This window comes from Salvelinus fontinalis, chromosome 40 (assembly GCF_029448725.1).
Source record: "Salvelinus fontinalis isolate EN_2023a chromosome 40, ASM2944872v1, whole genome shotgun sequence".
NCBI classification, from domain to species: Eukaryota; Metazoa; Chordata; class Actinopteri; order Salmoniformes; family Salmonidae; genus Salvelinus; species Salvelinus fontinalis.
Window position 1 is genome coordinate 3,130,707 of NC_074704.1, and position 21,797 is coordinate 3,152,503.

General features: G+C 40.8%; 1 long non-coding RNA gene across 1 annotated transcript; it reads left to right on the forward strand.

Annotated features, from left to right (window-relative positions):
• The first annotated feature begins 1,309 nt into the window (after window positions 1-1,309).
• LOC129839687 (uncharacterized) lies at window positions 1,310-21,344 on the forward strand. Its single transcript, XR_008757063.1, has 3 exons — window positions 1,310-1,411; window positions 20,481-20,551; window positions 21,027-21,344. It is a non-coding gene; the product is annotated as an uncharacterized LOC129839687 (long non-coding RNA).
• The last annotated feature ends 453 nt before the right edge of the window (window positions 21,345-21,797 follow it).

The window sequence follows — 21,797 nt, forward strand, 5'->3', positions numbered from 1 at the left end:
CAAGAACAAAGCCATAAATGTTCCCATTCTAAGCGGTCAAAGGCTTTCTCTGCATCTAGTGATAACACAGCACACGGGGTATCCAGATTGGTCGCCTCAGCAACCGCGTGAAACAGGCGGCGCATGTTCTGGGCTGCTTGACGACCCTTAATAAACACTGTTTGGTCAGGATGTATGAGCTTGTTATTGACTTTCTCTAGGCGCATGGCTAGAACTTGTTCAATTTGGCATATGTTCTATTTGTATATTTACCCTTGTAGCAGTAGAAATATCATTTTAAACAAATAGGAGAATAGGTAAATTAGCATATATTGCATTTAGGAGGACTCATTCAGGGTCCCCAGTAATTTGCACTGAATAGAATGTAGTCAAACACAATAACATTAGTCCATTGAACACAAGTTACTCAAACAGTAGCCTACCGCCGGATAATCTAAACAGGCTATCATGCTTCATAATACAATTCTCTAATACTAGTCATATGTTACTGTGATTGGAGATAATCAAATTAGAAAAAAAGACAAGCATTTAGGCCTCATCTCCTCGCTCTCGCTCCCTCTCTCTCTCCTCTCTCTTTTCTCTCTCTCACACACACACACACTCGCCCTTCACAGCCCAGTGAGCGTGGGTGTATGATGGGTAATGAGGATATTGTGAGACGCAGTGACACATTGTGGTGATTATGATTAGATGTGTATACCTTTTCTGATTGATTGAATTAATTAGCGAGGACAGGGAAATTAATATTCAGTGGAGTGGTAGGGTAAGAAAGATGTGTGTTTCATATGGTCTGTTTGTGTCTTTGTGTAGGTGTGTGGAAAACTGCATGGCTGTGTGCATGCATCCATGTGTGTGTGCGTGTGTGTGAGTGTTGGTCCGTGTGTGACCCTCACTAACCTCCACTGTCTGATAGCCTGGGGGAGATAATGATGACATAGTGGGGATGGGTTGGGCCAGTGTGAGTGCACTGGAGGGCAGTGGAAAGCAAATGACTGAAAGTAGAAAAGAGTTGGAGTGGAAATGCCAGGATTGACTTGAAAATTGGCTTGTGTGTGTGTGTGTGTGTGTGTGTGCGTGTGTGCATGTGTGTGCGTGCGTGTGGTGTTTATGTGTGTTTGTGTGTGTGTGTGTGATACAGTAGCTACCAAAGTTATAAAGCTATTAAAGTAAAATGTACATCCTCTGTCTAGCTTTGCTCTCTCACCTGGCTCTCTGTCCCTCTCTCCCTCCCCATCCATCCTTCCCTCTCAATCTCCCTCTCCCTCCACCCCCCCCCCCCCCCCTCTCTCTCCCTACCTCCCTCTTCATGCCATCTCTCACAGTGAGCAGTGTATCACTTGGCCCAGACTCATGGTGGTGAATAATACATCAGGAGACCAGAGAGAAGGATGGAGAGATGGAGAAAGATATGGTGAGAGAATGGAGAGAGAGAGGGATGGAGAGAGAGAGAGGGATGGATGGAGAGATTGAGAGAGAGAGAGGGATGAAGAGAGAGAGGGAGATGAAGTGATCTCTGGCCTGCTCCTCTACTTCCAGGCCCGTGGGCTCTCAGCAGCATCTGGTAGGGAGTGGAATACTGACTACATATATGTCATAAAACATAAAAAATGTAAATGATAAATAATTTTAAAAGTTATCCTTTTAGGTAAAACTATACTAAATATAATCACGTCACCAAATAATTGATTAAAACACAGTTTTGCAATGAAGGTCTACAGTAGCCTCAACAGCACTCTGCAGGGTAGCACCATTGTGTAGTCGAATTACAGCTAGCTTGAGAGGAGAGCGCATAGGTGTGACAGGGAATACAAAGTGGCTGCTATGAAAGTGAACTGTGTTTATGTGTGATCAGTGGTGTATTCATTCCACCAATTCTGTTGAAAAATGTTTCTTAAACGGAAGCAAATGGAACAAAACGGGGATAAACGTACCTGAATTTGTCCAATAGAAACTCTCGTTTGCAACTGTTGGAGTAATGATTACACCCTATATCAGCTAGATGCAGGCAAGGTGGTATTGAATGTCACTGTCTGTCCATGTGTCACTGTCGGTCACCTCAAGTTTGTCTCTCGACCAGTGTGCACCTACGTTGTAAACGTTCATTCATAAGCTAGGTTGTAGCAACCTCATGATGGGTACAGGGAAAATTTGAGTATCATGTAGTAGCCTAAACCTATCGCTGTTAAATTGAACTGGGTGAATGGAATATGAATGACAGTAATCCAATATGCTGTAATAGAAATAAGGCCATGTTCATGAGAAAAGAAAACGGTCCTCATCTTAAACGGCACTGACCGAAACATACACACTCTCCTAAATGTGTATCTGGACAGAATACAGTATGGCGTTTTGGTCTCGACTGATGTGTCTGTTGTGTGTTGGTGAGTGGGGTGTATTTGGACTTTTTTCATCCCAGAACCAAGAATCAATTACTTGGGTTTTTTTTGGGGGGGGGGGGGTTCTAAGGGGGTGGATCAGCTTAATAATGTTGCTTCCATCAATGTAATTGTCTGCATCATTTCCAATCCCCCATATATTTTTGGGGTAAATATATATATCCATACACGCATGCATACATATACACATATAGACATACATACTTTGTAAAGATTATACCTTTATTATTAAATTCCCGGCAAACCCTACCACCCTTCCCCCAATTGGAGTAAACTAATAAACACTTAGACTTTTACCTTCAATTTATACATCTTATACACATTTTACAGACACAGTCTACTTTACAATAGTTCTCTCTTGTTTGTTTTTAGTCCTTCCTCTATTTCTGATGTCCATCCAGTTTGATTTCTATTTGTAACTGTGCTATTTCACAAAAGTTCCGAACCTATATACATTTTACAGATCCCGTATGCCCTACATTGTTTATCTTGTTATTAGTCCCACCCTTTAGCTCCATTCAACCCCTCCCATCTATCTCTCAACATCATCCATTTCGGATTTCTATTTGCCAAATATTTCTCAACTGTGCTGTGATGCTTCACAAAATAATTTAATCTTTCTATTCTCATAGCTTCTACAGATTGTAAATAAAAAATAAACATTTTTGCTAAAAGAATTATTATATAATTGATTGACTATGGCTTTTCAAATCACCCAGTAATGCTATCTGTAGAAGCCTGTGACCAAAAACGAGCTACATATGGACAATACCAAAATAAATGATCTAATGACTCTGCCTTCTCACAGCAGAATCTGCAGAGCTGGGAAGATTGTATCCCCATATTGTATCCCCCATATATATACAACATTCTATTAGTTGCAAGAATTTTGTATAGTCATTTAAATAGAAAAAATCGCAGTTTTGAATCCGGCCTTGTTTTGCGTATCAATTCATAAACCATGTGCCATGGAATGGGTACATCGAAAATCTCTTCCCAACTGTTTTGCCATTTACAGTGGGGAGAGCAAGTATTCTATACACTGCCGATTTTGCAAGTTTTCCTACTTACAAAGCATGTAGAGGTCTGTAATTTTTATCATAGGTACACTTCAACTGTGAGAGACGGAACCTAAAACAAAAATCCAGAAAATCACATTGTATGATTTTTAAGTAATTAATTAGCATTTTATTGCATGACATAAGTATTTGATACATCAGAAAAGCAGAACTTAATATTTGGTACAGAAACCTTTGTTTGCAATTACAGAGATCATATGTTTCCTGTAGTTCTTGACCAGGTTTGCACACACTGCAGCAGGGATTTTGGCCCACTCCTCCATACAGACCTTCTCCAGATCCTTCAGGTTTCGGGGCTGTCGCTGGGCAATACGGACTTTAAGCTCCCTCCAAAGATTTTCTATTGGGTTCAGGTCTGGAGACTGGCTAGGCCACTCCAGGACCTTGAGATGCTTCTTACGGAGCCACTCCTTAGTTGCCCTGGTTGTGTGTTTCGGGTCGTTGTCATGCTGGAAGACCCAGCCACGACCCATCTTCAATGCTCTTACTGAGGGAAGGAGGTTGTTGGCCAAGATCTCGCGATACATGGCCCCATCCATCCTCCCCTCAATACGGTGCAGTCGTCCTGTCCCCTTTGCAGAAAAGCATCCCCAAAGAAGGATGTTTCCACCTCCATGCCCACGGTTGGGATGGTGTTCTTGGGGTTGTACTCATCCTTCTTCTTCCTCCAAACACGGCGAGTGGAGTTTAGACCAAAAAGCTCTATTTTTGTCTCATCAGACCACATGACCTTCTCCCATTCCTCCTCTGGATCCTCCAGATGGTCATTGGCAAACTTCAGACGGGCCTGGACATGCGCTGGCTTGAGCAGGGGGACCTTGTGCTGCAGGATTTTAATCCATGACGGCGTAGTGTGTTACTAATGTTTTTCTTTGAGACTGTGGTCCCAGCTCTCTTCAGGTCATTGACCAGGTCCTGCCGTGTAGTTCTGGGCTGATCCCTCACCTTCCTCATGATCATTGATGCCCCACGAGGTGAGATCTTGCATGGAGCCCCAGACCGAGGGTGATTGACCGTCATCTTGAACTTCTTCCATTTTCTAATAATTGCGCCAACAGTTGTTGCCTTCTCACCAAGCTGCTTGCCTATTGTCCTGTAGCCCATACCAGCCTTGTGCAGGTCTACAATTTTATCCCTGATGTCCTTACACAGCTCCCTGGTCTTGGCCATTGTGGAGAGGTTGGAGTCTGTTTGATTGAGTGTGTGGACAGGTGTCTTTTATACAGGTAACGAGTTCAAACAGGTGCAGTTAATACTTGTAATGAGTGGAGAACAGGAGGGCTTCTTAAAGAAAAACAAACAGGTCCGTGAGAGATGGAATTCTTACTGGTTGGTAGGTGATCAAATACTTTTTTTTTTTTTTTTTTTTTTTTTTTCTTTGGGGGGTGGATCAGCTTAATATTGCGGAAAGAATGTTGCTTCCAATGTAATTGTCTGCATCATTTCCGATCCCCCATATTTTTTGGGGTAAATATATATATCCATTCACGTATGCATACATACCTACATAGAAATACATACTTTTTTAAAAGAGTATACCTTTATTATTATTCCCTGCAAACCCTACCACAGATCCCCCAATTGGAGTAAACTGATAAACATTTCTGTTTTTACCTTCAATTTATACATCTTATTTATTACATTTTACAGACACAGTCTACTTTATAATAGTTCTCTCTTGTTTGTTCTCAGTCCTTCCTCTATTTCTGTTGTCCATCCAGTTTGATTTCCACTTGTAACTGTGCTATTTCACAATAGCTCCGCACCTATACACATTTCACAGATCCCGTATGCCCTACATTGTTTATCTTGTTATTAGTCCCACCCTTCAGCTCCACCTAACCTTTCCCATCTATCTTCCAACATCATCCATTTCGGATTTTTATTTGCCATATATTTTTCAACTGTGCTGTGATGCTTCACAAAAGATTTGAAACTTCCTATTCTCATAGCTTCCACGGATTGTAAATTAAAAATAAACATTTTTGCTAAAATAATTATTATATTATTGATTGATTGACTATGACTTTTCAAATCCCCCAGTATTGCTATCTGTAGCGTTAGTTCTACGCAAATGTTGTAATTCTTCAACCATTCCTGGACCTGTGACCAAAAACGAGCTACATGCGGACAATACCAAAATAAATGGTCTAATGACTCTGCCTCCTCACAGCAGAATCTACAGAGCTGAGAAGATTGTATCCCCCATATATATAACATTCTATTAGTTGCAAGAATTTTGTACAATAATTTAAATTGAAAAATTCGAAGTTTTGAATCCGGCGTTGTTTTGCGTATCAATTCATAAACCATGTGCCATGGAATGGGTACATCGAAAATCTCTTCCCAACTATTTTGCAATTTATATGGCACAGCTGTAAGTTTTTTGGTCCTTAAATGAAATTGGTATATGTTTTTATTTATCATACTTTTCTTTAACCATTTATGTTCTTTAATATAAGGCCGACATACAAGTTCCTTACTTTTATCCCCTTCCACCTGCCTCTTCCATTTTTGTGGTAATGCTGCAATTAATTGGTTGTAATTTTGGGTAGAGCAGACATTTCCATATGTCTGTGTTAGCTGCATGTGTGACATTACTCCACCAGTCCTATTTATGATATCATTCACAAAAATTATACCTTTTTTAAACATTTCTTCGATAAATACATTTTTTTTTATCAATTACTATATTTGAATTTAACCACAAGATTTGTTGTACTATTTGTTCCGTCCTTTCAGGTGGATTAAACTGAAATTGCAACCAACTTTCTAAGGCTTGTTTAAAAAATAAAGATATTTTGGAAATTATTTCCTTTTCAAGCAACCGAAAGTGAGCAGGTGTAATCTGAATAAAGGGAAAAAGGCCCTTCTTGAACATAGGATGAGACATTCGTACCAATCTACTGGAGAACCAGTTTGGATTTAAGTATAACTTTTGTATGACTGATGCCTTTAGTGAGAGGTCTAATGCTTTAATATTTAATAATTTCTGCCCTCCGAATTCATATTCGTTATATAAATAGGCCCTTTTAATTTTATCTGGCATGCCGTTCCAAATAAAATTGAATATTTTTTGTTCATATAATTTAAAAAGCAGGTCACTAGGTGTAGGCAAAACCATAAGCAAATAGGTAAACTGTGATATGACTAAAGAGTTAATCAGGGTGATTTTTCCACAAATAGACAGGTATTTTCCTTTCCATGGTAGCAAGATCATATCTATTTTTGCTAACTTTCTATAAAAATTTATTGGAGTGAGATCATTTCTTTCTTTTGGGATTTGTCCACATCTCCGCCAGACCATTTAATTGGTAAACTACATGGTAATGTAAAATTTGCATTTTTTAGTGATCCAATATGTAATATTAAGTACACTTATCATAATTTGGTTTTAATCCAGAAAGGATAGCAAAAGTATCTAGATCGTCTATTTTTATTTTTTTATTTTACCGTTATTTTACCAGGTAAGTTGACTGAGAACACATTCTCATTTGCAGCAAAGACCTGGGGAATAGTTACAGGGGAGAGGAGGGGGATGAATGAGCCAATTGTAAACTGGGGATTATTACGTGACCATGATGGTTTGAGGGCCAGATTGGGAATTTAGCCAGGACACCGGGGTTAACACCCCTACTCTTACGATAAGTGCCATGGGATCTTTAATGACCTCAGAGAGTCAGGACACCCGTTTTACGTCCCATCCGAAAGACGGCACCCTACACAGGGCAGTGTCCCCAATCACTGCCCTGGGGCATTGGGATATTTTATTAGACCAGAGGAAAGAGTGCCTCCTACTGGCCCTCCAATACCACTTCCAGCAGCATCTGGTCTCCCATCCAGGGACTTACCAGGACCAACCCTGCTTAGCTTCAGAAGCAAGCCAGCAGTGGTATGCAGGGTGGTATGAGGCCATGAGAGACTCTAATTGTGGTTTTAAAAGAAAACATGAATCATCAGCGTACAATGGCACCTTTTAAGCCACGGACTTCTAATCCCTTAAAATTATTGTTTGATCAAATCTTAACAGCTAACATTTCGATGGCAATAATAAATAGATATGCCGATAGTGGACAACCTTGTTTTACTCCTCTAGATAGTTTTAAACTTTCTGAGATGTAGCCATTATTTACTATTTTACACCTAGCGTTACTATACATAACTTTAACCCATTTTATAAGAGATTCCCCAATATTGAAATATTCTAGGCATTTTTAAAAAGGTTTGCTGTGTCTGTCAGCGTAGTGTCCAGAGCATGGAGGCGCTACCAGGAGACAGGCCAGTACATCAGGAGACGTGGAGGAGGCCGTAGGAGGGCAACAACCCAGCAGCAGGACCGCTAATTGCCTATAATTTCCACCTTTTGTCTATTCCATTTGCACAACAGCATGTGAAATTTATTGTCAATCAGTGTTGCTTCCTAAGTGGACAGTTTGATTTCACAGAAGTGTGATTGACTTGGAGTTACATTGTGTTGTTTAAGTGTTCCTTTTATTTTTTTGAGCAGTGTATATACCACTTGGGTCCTGTTTCAGTAATAATGATATCAGACCTTCTTGTTGCGTGTCTGATAATCTACCATTTATATAGGAGTTGTTAAAACATGCTAATAATGGTCCTCTGAGTATATCAAAAAAAGTTTGATATACTTCCACTGGTATGCCATCCAGCCCTGGAGTTTTACTGGACTTAAAGGCTTTATTTGTATCAAGAAGTTCCTCCTCTGTAATTTGGCATTCACATGAGTCTTTCTGTACTGATGTTAATTTTACATTATTATTAAGAAAGAAATCCATACAATTAGTTTCAGTTAGTGGAGATGGAGGAGCCTGAAACGAAAACATATTCTTAAAGTACTTTACATCCTCTTTCAAAATATAATTTGGTGAATCATGCGTGACTCCATCATTTGAAACAAGTTTTAATAAAACGTTTTTTGGTAGCATTTCAATATTGAAGATTGAAAAAGAATTTGGTGCATTTTTCCCCATATTCCATCCAGTTCGCTTTATTTTTTATAATATATTACACTGAATCTTTCTTGAATAAGTCCCTCCATTTCTTTTTGTTTTTCGTCTAACTTATTCTGTGCCTCTATGGTACCGTTTTTATTGCTATCTAACTGTACTGTTAGTTCTTCAATTTCCTTTGTTAATAAGGACTCTTTTGATTTAAATTGCTTTTGTTTTATAGATGAGTACTGAATTGCATGGACTCTAAAGGCACACTTAAAGTGTCCCATACAATACGTGGATCTGCTGTACCTATGTTATGTCTGAAAAAGTCAGTTATAAATTCTTCTGTCCTAGTTCTAAACAATTTATCATCTAGTAGGCTTTGATTAAATTTCCAATATCCTCGCCCATGTGGAAATTCTGTAAGAGTAATATATATGCCAATTATGTGATGATCCGACCGCATTCTGTCCCCTATCAACACTTTTTAAACTTTTGGTGCCAGAGAGAATGGTATAAGAAAGTAGTCAAGACGACTAGCTTGATTAAGCCTCTGCCATGTATATCTCACTAGGTCAGGGTATTTAAGTCTCCATATATCCACTAATTCCAATATATCCATGACATTCATGATTTCCTTAAGTGCCTGAGGGTGGTAGTTTGATTTCCTTTCCGGTCCATAGAGGTATTTAAGACCGTATTAAAATTTCCCACCATAATAATAGAGTCTAGTGTTGCTTGTAGAGTTGATAAATTCTTATATATATTTTCAATGAAGCTTGGATCATCATTATTCGGACCGTATAGGTTAATAAGCCATATCTGTTTATTGTCCAATAACATATTTAAAATAATCCATCTACCTTGAGGATTTGTTTGGACAAGTTGCACATTTGGATCAAAATTATTGTTAATTAAAACCATCACCCCTTTTGAATTTCTTTGCCCATGGGAGAAATATATTTCGCCCCCACAGTTCTTTTTCCACAAAACTTCATCTAAAATTGTTGAATGGGTTTCCTGTAAACAATAGATATTATAATCCTTCTCTTTTAGCCAGGTAAATACTGATCGTCTTTTCTTATTATCTGCTTGCCCATTACAATTGTAACTGGCTATACTTATTTCACCACTTACCATAATGAGACACAACTTTCAATTATTTTTATCAAAATATATGTTTGTAAACGTACCATTAAAAAGGAACATGATGATTGAGTGTCTTTATAGCTGTACCATGATATTTGCATTGCTACTAAGTAAACCTCCAATTGTCCCTACTATTCCACCAGCTAAAAGTCCTCCTCATCCTGAGTTGGGTTGTCATCCCAATGCCCGGCAGACCACCCTCGAACCCCTGTATCCCATAGCCCTGAACCGACTGGGATCCATCCTTTGAAAAGAGCACACAGTGTCATTTACCAAATTGAAGTAGATCAACTGCCAAATGCATTTCCATCGCCCTCACCTCGATTTGTATTATATATAACTGTGGATCATCCTCTATTGTCCCTAACATCTTTTACTCCTTCGCAACAGTTGTGGGATACACACACACACACACCCACACACACTCAACCCTTTCCCCCCACACAACCATAAGCTCACATTCTCAACAATTGCACCATCCCACAGCCCAACTCAAGAAAGGTCTTGATTTACAAATGCACTTACAGTTGCAGCTGCATGAGAAGGCCTGCACAGACCGCGCAAAAAAATGGGCAGAAATGGAGAGATTTTATTAACCATTGTCACATCCTAGATGATGGAGGTCAAATGTACACCTTTTCCTTGAAACACCCACAATACGGTAAGAATCAATTACTTTAGCTGGTTCCATAATTCATTTGACTTTGGGCTTCCCTTCAAAGCTGGAACACAGGGCAGGTAGGAGGTATGTAATTCTCCTGCAAGGTTTGATAACGTCTTATCATCTGCTGAATAAACGGACACCTTATTCATCTTGTATCCCTGCATGATGGATTCCAAAATGTCTCTACTTAAGAAAAGGAATACTCTCCCTGGATGTGGTGTGTCTGTATATTTAGTTGAGAGTAGTTGTAGTGACCGTTTAACTGGAACAAATAGAGAAGGTCTATAGAATGCCACAGAAACGCAATTCAATAGCTCAGTGAACAGCCAGCCATGGCTCTCATCAGAAACATCCCAAATCAGTTCCAGCCACAGGAGGTTGGTGACACTCTAATTGGGGAGGACGAGCTCATGGTAATGGCTGGAGCAGAAGAAGTGAAACGTTATTAAATATATGAAACACATGGTTTCCACTCATTATTGTGAGCCGTCCTCCCCTCAGCAGCCCCCACTGGTTCCAGCTTCTAAATTAGTCTCCTTTTTATTCACATCCCCTTCTTTCTCTCTCTCTTTAACCCCGCCCCCTTTTCTCTCCCTCGCCTTCTCTATTTATTTTTTTCCCAACCCCTGCTCTCTCTCCCCTCCTGCGCTCTCTCATTCTCTCTCTCTTTCTCTCTCGCTCTCTCTCCCCCTCCTTCCCTCTCTTTCATTGCAGTTTCCAACGTTTTTTAATATCAAGCTTGTTTTAATTGATAACCTCATTGCCTGAGTCCACCAGGTCATTAACGACAGACAGACAGTCAGCTCTCCGTTGCCGTAGTAGCACCAGAGGTCACTGTGGCTACTGACCGACGGGATTAGCATACAAGAGCAATGAGCATTAAATTGGTACCAGCTTGCTGGCCTCCCCGCGTTACCACCATTATGCAGTTAAATTGGTCCGACAGTCAGCCACTGCTCTACAGGGAGATTGATCTTCTTCTTTTTATTCCCTCTCAGCAACTGGTGGGGGGATTGTGTGTGTATGTGTCACATAGTACAGAACATGGGAAGGGGTTGTCGAGATTCATGCCGTCTCAGGGAGATTCTCATTTGAGAAAAAGTCCTCTCCTTCACTCCTTCATCCTCCTCTCCTCCGTGACCCGCAAACTGATAAGTGGTCGAGAAGTGTGCTTCGTTAATAAGTGAATGGAGGAGTGTCCTCCTCGATAGCCTCCTCCTGCCGAGGAAAGACAAGAGGTTCGTCTCGACTCCCTAACGCGGAAGCGTTCTGAAATCTTTTGAATCAGCCGCTGTTTTCTTGGAGGAGAAAAGCACGCACACATGTCTGGCACAGCCAGCTAAATGTCGTTTAGAATTTTACACATATATTTTGGGAATCCTCCTCTGTAAATGTAATTTGCCTGATGATGTGCAAGTGGAGAAGGAGAGTCTCATTTCATACAAGCGCAATTGTTTTTCCCTTTCTCCTCCTCACCACCTCTCCTCCGTTAACTTTGACCTTTTTCAAGATGAGGAGAGGACGAAAGAGAGGACACGAGGAGTCGAGCAAAACCAATTGAGATACTCCTTCAGATTTTTATTAACAAAGGTGACATGACACATCGTATGTGGTGAGGTGAGTCACCTTTGGGGAGGTTTTATTAGGTTCGTTTTTCCTGAGGGGATGGTAGATAAAGTATTCCCTAATGTATTGTTGTGTTTACCATATTAGGGTTTTTTCTATTGGAAAGGTGTTGTCTGATGATAATCCAATTTGTTTGGATAAATAATAGCTTATTTCACAGCGTTTTGCACTTGAGGAGGTGTTAGATTGACTTTCCATGGCTTGTTGTATTTCACGTGTTCATGATATGAAGATTCAACTTGAAATGGTTCTCAGAGGAAACGGGACGTCATCATGGAGACGATAGAGCCAGTTCCCAGACTGATGGTGTTGTGTTGTGCTTTAGCAGCTCTCAGGCTGCAGAGATGCAATCACAGCTGACTGAGTATTTGGCAGTGTGGAGTGGAGGTCAGCTGAGGCAATATTCACTATTTTCAACCTGAACATGTATGTACTGGACCATACACTGAGATGGTATAGCGTTGCAAAATGAATCAAGGGTAGGTTTCTGTCTCTATTCCGCTGGAACATACTTATATTATTATTTCAAAGTGCATTAAGGATTTTTGCTGTTTTTTTTTAGAGTGGATCAGCAAATGCTCAAATAAGACATGTTGTAAACGTGCCTTGCCATTTTCCTCCGTAAAAAAAGGAGGTAAAAGTAGATACAAAGCATTGTGGGATTCCTCCAGATCAGCTAAATGTCTTCACACAGCTCTCTCCCCTGTCACTGACAGCCTCATGACAGCTGTCCAATCAGCTCTGATCTTCCTAGAAGCTGACAGCTTATTGGTTCTCCTCAAATAATTTATCACAAGGCCTCCTGGGTATTGATCAATGTCAAGGCCTGACGATCTGGACAACCACCGTATTGTAGTGTGTGTGTGTGTGTGTGTGTGTGTGTGTGTGCACACTTGACAAACTTTCACTTCCCTTAACTTTATCCAAATGGGCATTTACTCTCCTATCTGTGAGGTTGACAGGCTTTTAAAAGAAATTCATAGATTTATGAAATAATGCTACAATGCAATACTACCTTTGAATCAGCTGTTGTTTTCTCACAGGAGAAAATCATGCACATCATGTTTCAAATATTTTGCATCTATAACATTTCTGGCACAACCATCTAAATGTCCTTTTACCCTTTTACACATATATACTTCCTCTGTAAATGTAATTTGCCTGATGGAGCGCGAGTGGAAAAATAGAGTCTCATTTCATACAAGCGCAATAGTTCCCACCTTTTCCTCTCCTCGCCACCTCTTCTGGATTACCCTTGACCTTTTGACTTGTTGTGTTTCACATGATGGTGGTGTGATGGTGGTGTGCAATTCATACGGAGTGTTCATGATATGAAGATTCAACTTGAAATGTTTCTCAGAGGAAATGGAATGTCATCATGGAGACGATAGAGCCAGTTCCCAGACTGATGGTGTTGTATTTTAGCAGCTCTCAGGCTGCAGAGATGCAATCACAGCTGAGAGAGTATTTGGCAGTGTGGAGTTGAGGTCAGCTGAGGCCATTTTCACTATTTTCAACCTGAAAACGTTGTTGTCGGTCACACTAAACAACATACTGGCTTATATACTGAGATTTTATCCTTCGAGAAGTGATTAGCAAGAAATGTTTTCAGTTTTAAAAAATTATCTTGGATACTATTCCGCCACGGAGACGATTCAGAGTTGAGAAAAGCACACTTTTGCTTAAATCATTTATTGATGTCAATGGAAGACTTTGAGAGAAAATTCTAATTAAGACGGGAAATCTGTAGTCTGAATATGTTTTTTTTGTTGAGCAAATCATCAAATGCTCAAATAAGACATGTTGTAAACGTGCCTTGCCATTTTCCTCCGTAAAAAAAGGAGGTAAAAGTAGATACAAAGCATTGTGGGATTCCTCCAGATCAGCTAAATGTCTTCACACAGCTCTCTCCCCTGTCACTGACAGCCTCGTGACAGCTGTCCAATCAGCTCTGATCTTCCTAGAAGCTGACAGCTTATTGGTTCTCCTCAAAGACCTTATCACAAAGTCTCCTGGGTATTGATCGATGTCAACGCCTGTCGATGCTGACAACCACCGTATTGTAGTGTATGTGTGTGCGTGTGTGTGTGTCTGTCTGCAGCCCACTCAAAAACGTTCACTTCACTCAACTTTATCCAAATGCACCTTTACTTTAGGCTGATAGTCTTTTGAAATAAATTCATAGATATCAACAGAAGGCTATATTGGTCCACTAATACAGGACTAGTAAAGGCCCAGTGCACTACTTTTGTGACTAATTTTCTGTTTTAAATAACATATATGTATATTACTTTTATTTTTTATCAGATTTTTCAGGGGGTGCTGAAGCACCCTCAGCACCCTTACTTCCTGCGTCTATGTCCTGGCGCACAGACAAAAAAGTGTCAAGGGAAGCCAGTTTGGATTTGCTTTTACCCCAATCAAATCACATCAAGCCAAATGTAATTTGATAGGGAAAAAAATGAATTGTTGAATCTCGTTGTGTAGTTGTCCTTCGGTGGCTAGCTAGCTAAAATGATCCCTTTCCTAAATTAGCCATGGACAGAGATAGGGATTTGGACTTGTGGTTTTACTTAATTATCCATACTGGCCTGTTGTTATAACGGCGATTCTGATCCAACCATAAACTCATACATTGTGCCTCTGGCCTGAGAGGATGGAAGTTCAACATGTAGCTAGATGTACAGTACCAGTCAAAAGTTTGGACACACCTACTCATTGAAGGGTTTTTCTTTATTTTTACTATTTTCTTTTTACTATTTTCTACAAATGTCGGAAACGTTAACTTGATTGACCATGCAGTAGGTCATGTAACTATTTGTTACATGCAGTATGTTTGTGGACTTCACCAGACAGATGTTGTTCTCTGGTGTTTTGATGAAACAAAGGTGTGGTTGAATGTATTCTGCCACTGTTTCTTCTTATTGTCTCGGCTTTAGGCCTATATATCACGGTGTCAAGGCATATAAACTAACAGGTTATAGAGCAAACAACGCAATTATCACAACACATAGGTTGTAATATGGCACTTTTTCTGGCTTGGCTTCCCCAAGGATTTTACCCACGCAACTGCAACTGCTATAAGCTACAATATGAGGTCCTAAACCTAGCATGAAAGTGCTTTCTTGTGGCTTTGTGGGCTAATATAATCAAAATGTTTGCCTTGGCGTAAGTTGAGGCAATGTCCACCGTACCCCATACAAATGATGATTACAGTTTTCTGTATAATATGCATAGTATTTTTTCAATGTGTCATGCCATATGTGTCATCCCATTTAAACTCAAGATAGTGCATTGTTATTGTTACATAGCAGACATCATGTCCTGTGTATACAAATGCAAAACAAGCAGAGGTCGAGCCACCCTTGAGGTTCTTATAAGCTCAGCCAAGGAAGTGAGAGACGGGATGAAGTCCGTTGGAGCAGCAGCAAGGGATGAAAACAATAGACTGAATGTCATTGACAAAAAGGAAAAAGGAACATGTACCTGTGTGAAAGTGAAGCTGTGACAGAGTAGCAGAGGCACACAAGGTCTTATCTGGTGACATGGAGCCTGGGCTTGATGAACATATCAAGCCAGTTTCATGGGCTTAGTAGCCTCAAATGCGGAGAACTTGCCTACGAATTGGCACATCCCTGTCCCAGACAACGTTTAAAATTGTTTTTGTCGAAAATGACATGCCTGTAGCTCAGGACCTGAAACAAGGATGTGCATTTTCTTGATACCATTTGAAAGGAAACACTTTTGTGGAAATGTTAAATTAATGTAGGAGAATATAAGACATTAGATCTGGTAAAAGATAATACAAAGATATTATAATTTTTTTTGCACCATCATCTTTGAAATGCAAGAGAAAGGTCATAATGTATTATTCCAGCCAAGGCACAATTTAGATGTTGGTCACTAGATGGCAGCAGTGTATGTGCAAAGTGTTAGACTGATCCAATGAACCATTGCATTTCTGTTCAAAATGTTCTATCAAGCCTGCCCAAATGTTCCTAATTGGTTTATTAATACATTTTCAAGTTCATAGCTGTGCACTCTCCTCAAACAATAGCATGGTATTATTTCACTGTAATAGCTACTGTAAATTGGACAGTGCAGTTAGATTAACAAGAATTTAAGCTTTCTGCCAATGTCAGATATGTCTAAGTCCTGGGAAATGTTCTTATTACTTACAACCTCATGATAATCACGTTAGCCTATGTTAGCCCACCGATCCCGTAGAGGATATTTAACAGAGTGATCTATATCTGAATGTAGGCATACATATAAGACATATGCAACAAACCACACCCCTATTCCATGAATTAAACTTTGACCATCACCCACTGTCACAGGACACATCACCCACTGTCACAGGACACCATCACCCACTGTCACAGGACACCATCACCCACTGTCACAGGACACCATCACCCACTGTCACAGGACACCATCACCCATTTACCCCGAGGCTGCTCAACTACATGAATTCTGATTATTTCCAGGGATACACAACATCTTGAAATATATGTAGATATCTTTTTTTAGAAAGAATACTATATTTCCCTTAATGTGTTATTGTTTTACAGGCTTTACAAACTACACTCTGAGTTTAACTAACCAAACTGGACTACAACATCTGCCCAAAGTCCTAAAGGACATCATTTACATATTCGTCACGCAACATTTATCTATAATTATAAGCTTTCTTTACATGGTCAATGCCAAAGCCTTTTGAAATCACTAAATACACCAATACAGTGTAAATGTGTGAGATGAAATCTTATATTGCCATTTCTACAGTCAAATTGATCAGTCTTGACTTGCCAGTGAGAGATAGAGAAAGCAGTTATCCTTCTACAGTTGAAGTCGGAAGTTTACATACACTTAGGTTGGAGTCATTAAAACTTGTTTTTCAACTCTCCACAAATGTCTTGTTAACAAACTATAGTTTTGACAAGCCGGTTAGGACATCTACTTTGTGCATGACACAAGTCATTTTTCCAACAATTGTTAACATACAGTGAATTATAAGTGACATAATCTGTATCACAATTCCAGTGGGTCAGAAGTTTACATACACTAAGTTGACTGTGCCTTTAAACAGCTTTGAAAAATCCAGAAAATTATGTCATGGCTTTAGAAGCTTCCGATAGGCTAATTGACATCATTTCAGTCAATTCATGGTGTAGCTGTGGATGTATTTCAAGGCCTACCTTCAAACTTTGCTTGACATCATGGGAAAATCAAAAGAAATCAGCCAAGACATCAGAAAAAAAAATTGTAGAACTCCACAAGTCTGGTTCATCCTTGGGAGCAATTTCCAAACGCCTGAAGGCACCACGTTCATCTATACAAACAATAGTACGCAAGTATAAACACCATGGGACCACGCAGCCATCATACCGCTCAGGTAGGAGAGGCGCTGTCTCCTAGAGATGAACGTACTTTGGTGCGAAAAGTGCAAATCAATCCCAGAACAACAGCAAAGGACCTTGTGAAGATGCTGGAGGAAACAGGTACAAAAGTATCTATATCCACAGTAAAACGAGTCCTATATCGATATAACCTGAAAGGCTGCTCAGCAAGGAAGAAGCCACTGCTCCAAAAATGCCAGACTACGGTTTGCAACTGCACATGGGGACAAAGATCTTACTTTTTGGATAGATGTCATCTAGTCTAATGAAACAAAAATAGAACTGTTTGGCCATAATGACCATCGTTATGTTTGGAAGAAAAAGGGGGATGCAAGCCGAAGAACACCATCCCAACCGTGAAGCACGGGGGTGGCAGCATCATGTTGTGGGGGTGCTTTGCTGCAGGAGGGATTGGTACACTTCACAAAATAGGAAAATTATGTGGATATATTGAAGCAACATCTCAAGTCATCATTCAGGAAGTTAAAGCTTGGTCGCAAATGGGTCTTCCAAATGGACAATGACCCAAAGCAACCTTCCAAAGTTGTGGCAAAAAGGCTTAAGGACAACGAAGTCAAGGTATTGGACTGGCCATCACAAAGTCCATCACCTCAATCCTATAGAAAATTTGTGGGCAGAACTGAAAAAGCGTGTGCGAGCAAGGAGGCCTACAAACCTGACTCAGTTACACCAGCTCTGTCAGGAGGAATGGGACAAAATTCACACAACTTATTGTGGGAAGCTTGTGGAAGGCTACCTGAAGTGTTTGACACAAGTTTAACAATTTCAAGGCAATGCTACCAAATACTAATTGAGTGTATGTAAACTTCAGACCCACTGGGAATGTGATGAAAGAAATAAAAGCTGAAATAAATCATTCTCTCTACTATTATTCTGACATTTCACATTCTTAAAATAAAGTGGTGATCCTAACTGACCAAAGACAGGGACTTTTTACTCTGATTAAATGTGAGGAATTGTGAAAAACTGATTTTAAATGTATTTGGCTAAGGTGTATGTAAACTTCCGACTTGAACTGTATCTGCCGAAATTAAAGCATGCCATTTTGGAACGGAGTCAGTCAGGGCTTTAGGAAGGATACACAAATATGCTGATCAACGGTTGCTGCTTAGTGAGTGTTTCCTAATGCAGCGCACGCACGCACGCACGCACGCACGCACACACACACACACACACACACACCACTCCCTCGCTGATGTGTGTGCTCAAGCAATGTGGCTGAAATACTAACAGCACACACACATTAGTACACTCACGGGTGTGTAAATGCATAAATGCACACAGAAACACACAATGTGTGCACGTACTGTATACCCACACACACACACACACACACACACACACACACACACACACACACACACACACACACACACACACACACACACACACACACACACACACACACACACACCCCCAGGCAGCCAGTGCTTGTGCAGCTTGGAGCTACAGCAGGAGGTTGGGATGCCAGGTTGGATTGGCAGTTTGTGGGCAGATCCATCATGGCCCTGACAGGAGGGAGGTGCTCTGACATCCTGCTCTGCCCTAGGAGGACAACCCCCGTCTTCTTAATGAGGCTCTTGGGGATAGGTGATGTGGTCGTTGAGGTGTGTGTGTTTGAGAGAGAAAGTTTGAGTGTCCGTGCCCTTGTGTGAGAGAGAGAAAGAGAGAGAGAGAGAGAGAGAGAGCGTGTGTGTGTGTGGCAGTGTTGATCAGGTGCCTCGCTGGCCCACCCAGGTATCTGACCTTGTTCTTATTATTTTGTTGTTTCCTCTCAAAACAGAAATAATTCCTCCGTTATATATTTAGGCCTTAACCCTTAAACTACTCTCTATAGGGACATCCTGCTTCTTTACCCGCTGGATCTGCTTTTGTTATCCTGTCGAGTCTTATAGTGTCAACATGGTCCAGAACACAAACCCCAACTTGAACTCCCTGAGAGAAAAATAAAAGACTTCCCCTCCTTTCATTGGTTCTCACTCCCGTTTTTTCTTCCCTCCCTCCTTTACCCTTCTACTCCCTATTTTTCTGCATCCATTCCTCCTCCTGCGACTTCTACTCTTCCATTAGCAGTTTTTCTTCAGCTCCACATCTCTCTCTCTCTCTCTCTCTCTCTCTCTCTCTCTCTCTCTCTCTCTCTCTCTCTCTCTTTCTTAGTCCCCACTGTCTTCTCCACATCTCTCTTCCCCACCTCTCTCTTCCCCACCTCTCTCTTCCCCACCTCTCTCTTCCTCTGTCATCTGCTCCTACTTCTCCAGCAGTTTTCCTTCAGTTCTAAACCACCCATCTCTCTCTCTCCCTCTCTCCATCCATCCCTCCACCTACCCTCTCTCCCTCTCTCTCTCTCCCTCTCTCCATCCATCCCTCCACCTACCCTCTGTCTCCCCCCTCCCTCCTTCCCCAGGGCAGGGTGTTAAGTTCACACCATCCATGATAGATGAAGGTACATGAAAGCTGCCTATTGATTTCTCTCCCCGCACCACAACCTCCAGAAGTAATAAACAGCGTTGCATTACCCCCCCCAAACCGCCCAGCCTCATATTTCTTGGAAGCCTGAAATCGAAGAAGCCACACGAAGATGAAATCAAACCGGTAGCAGGGAGCAGACTCACGTGATCGCACTGATGCCTTGATGTTGTGTCTTCACAGTGTGTGTGGGGGGGTTGAATTGTACCAAGTTAGTTACTGTTATTTACTTACAGTAAATCATTTCATTCAAATTACATGAAACAACAAGGATTCAACCGGTGTGTGCCCGGTGGGTAGTTTATGAAAATGATGCATAAACCTTCAAACGCTGTTGATAAATCCTATCTTAATGGTCTCTGGGTGTAAAATACCACCACTGTTGTACTAATACGGTCATCCGGAATGATTTAGAAGTCTGCCCAGCAACTTGGCCAGCTGCTACGCCAGTTTCACACAGATTGGAGGTGATTTAAGCCCATAGTAGATGGATGGACTGCCTGAGGAGACGTTGGCCATTTTGGATCAACGAGGGTCTGATTTCTATAGAACCGCAATGGCCGAGCGGTAACAGGCTGAAGGACTTAATTACTAGGGCTAACTGAGCGACTGCGGGAGCTACATGTTCAAATTATGTTAGAGCCAATTTGGCTTTTAATTGTTAACCATTTCTTCTCGTTCTCTCCATCTCCCCATTTCTCTCTCTCTCTCTCTCTCTCCAGACAAAAAGTGCTTGGATTGAAGGAAAGGAAGAAGGACGAGTTAGAAAGGAAGAACAATGGATGGATAGAAAGTACGGAAGAATGAATGATAAAGAAATACATTTTAAAAAGCAATCAATGAGGTCCGTTCTTTTGATTAAAATAATGAATCCAATTAGCACAAATGATCTAAAGATCTATGAAGGCACTCAATGTGATCCTGGTCTTTTGTTGGTGTGGACGTGTTAATAAGCACATTGGATAGTGTTTGTGACATGAAAGATATTCAACAGTGTTTCCTTATTGACTGGATGTGTACAGTGTCAAATAGCATATTATGCTTAAACTTGTTGTGCCCGCATTGGTTTCAGCATGAATCTGAGAGAGAATATTAAACATTTTAGAATAAGTTGGTGTGGATGCTCTTCCTCTGTTTCTTTCTTTCACCCCTCTCTCCCTCTACATCCCTCCTTCTTTCTCTCGCTCGTTCTCTCTCTATTCCTCTTTCTTTCACTCTTATCTATCTATCTACCCCCCTCTCTCTGCTCCATCCTCCCCTCTATGCAGCACCAGAGGGCCTGGTGGTTTCTACGGTGATGAGGGAGACGGTTGCCATGGGAACATGACAAGCAGCAGCCGCCCGGTGCTTTGGGGAGTGATTGGTGGCAGCTCCTCCAGTCCTGAACTCTTGTCCTTTTTACTGTGACTCTCCCTCACCGCACAGACACGTCAGATGAGCAGAGAGGGCGATGGAGAAATGAGACGGAGGAATGAAATTCTAGACAAAGAGCAGGTTCCTGTCATTTCCATTGCGGTGCAGAACCCTAGAATCATTTAATTCCATCCCTTGAAAATAGTCTTTGTTAAAGCAAGAGCATAAGAGGATATTGTCTTCTTAAAGAAAGGGAGAACATATTTTTGGAATGTAAAAAATGTAGGTCATTTCAGAGTTGTGAGTTGTTTTGTTGAGTTGGTTTGAATGCTAGAAATTGGGTCTCTGAAATGATGCAATCACCTGAAAGGTTGTGCACAAATGTCATAGCTTTTATAAGCTTTAACATTAAGTTACAGATATTCAACTCCTCCAGTACAGGGTCAACTAGCTTTAACATGACAGATATTCAACTCCTCCAGTACAGGGTCAAATAGCTTTAACATTACAGATATTCAACTCCTCCAGTACAGGGTCAAATAGCTTTAACATTACAGATATTCAACTCCTCCAGTACAGGGTCAAATAGCTTTAACATGACAGATATTCAACTTCTCCAGTACAGGGTAAACTAGCTTTAACACGACAGATATTCAACTCCTCCAATACAGGGTCAACTAGCTTTA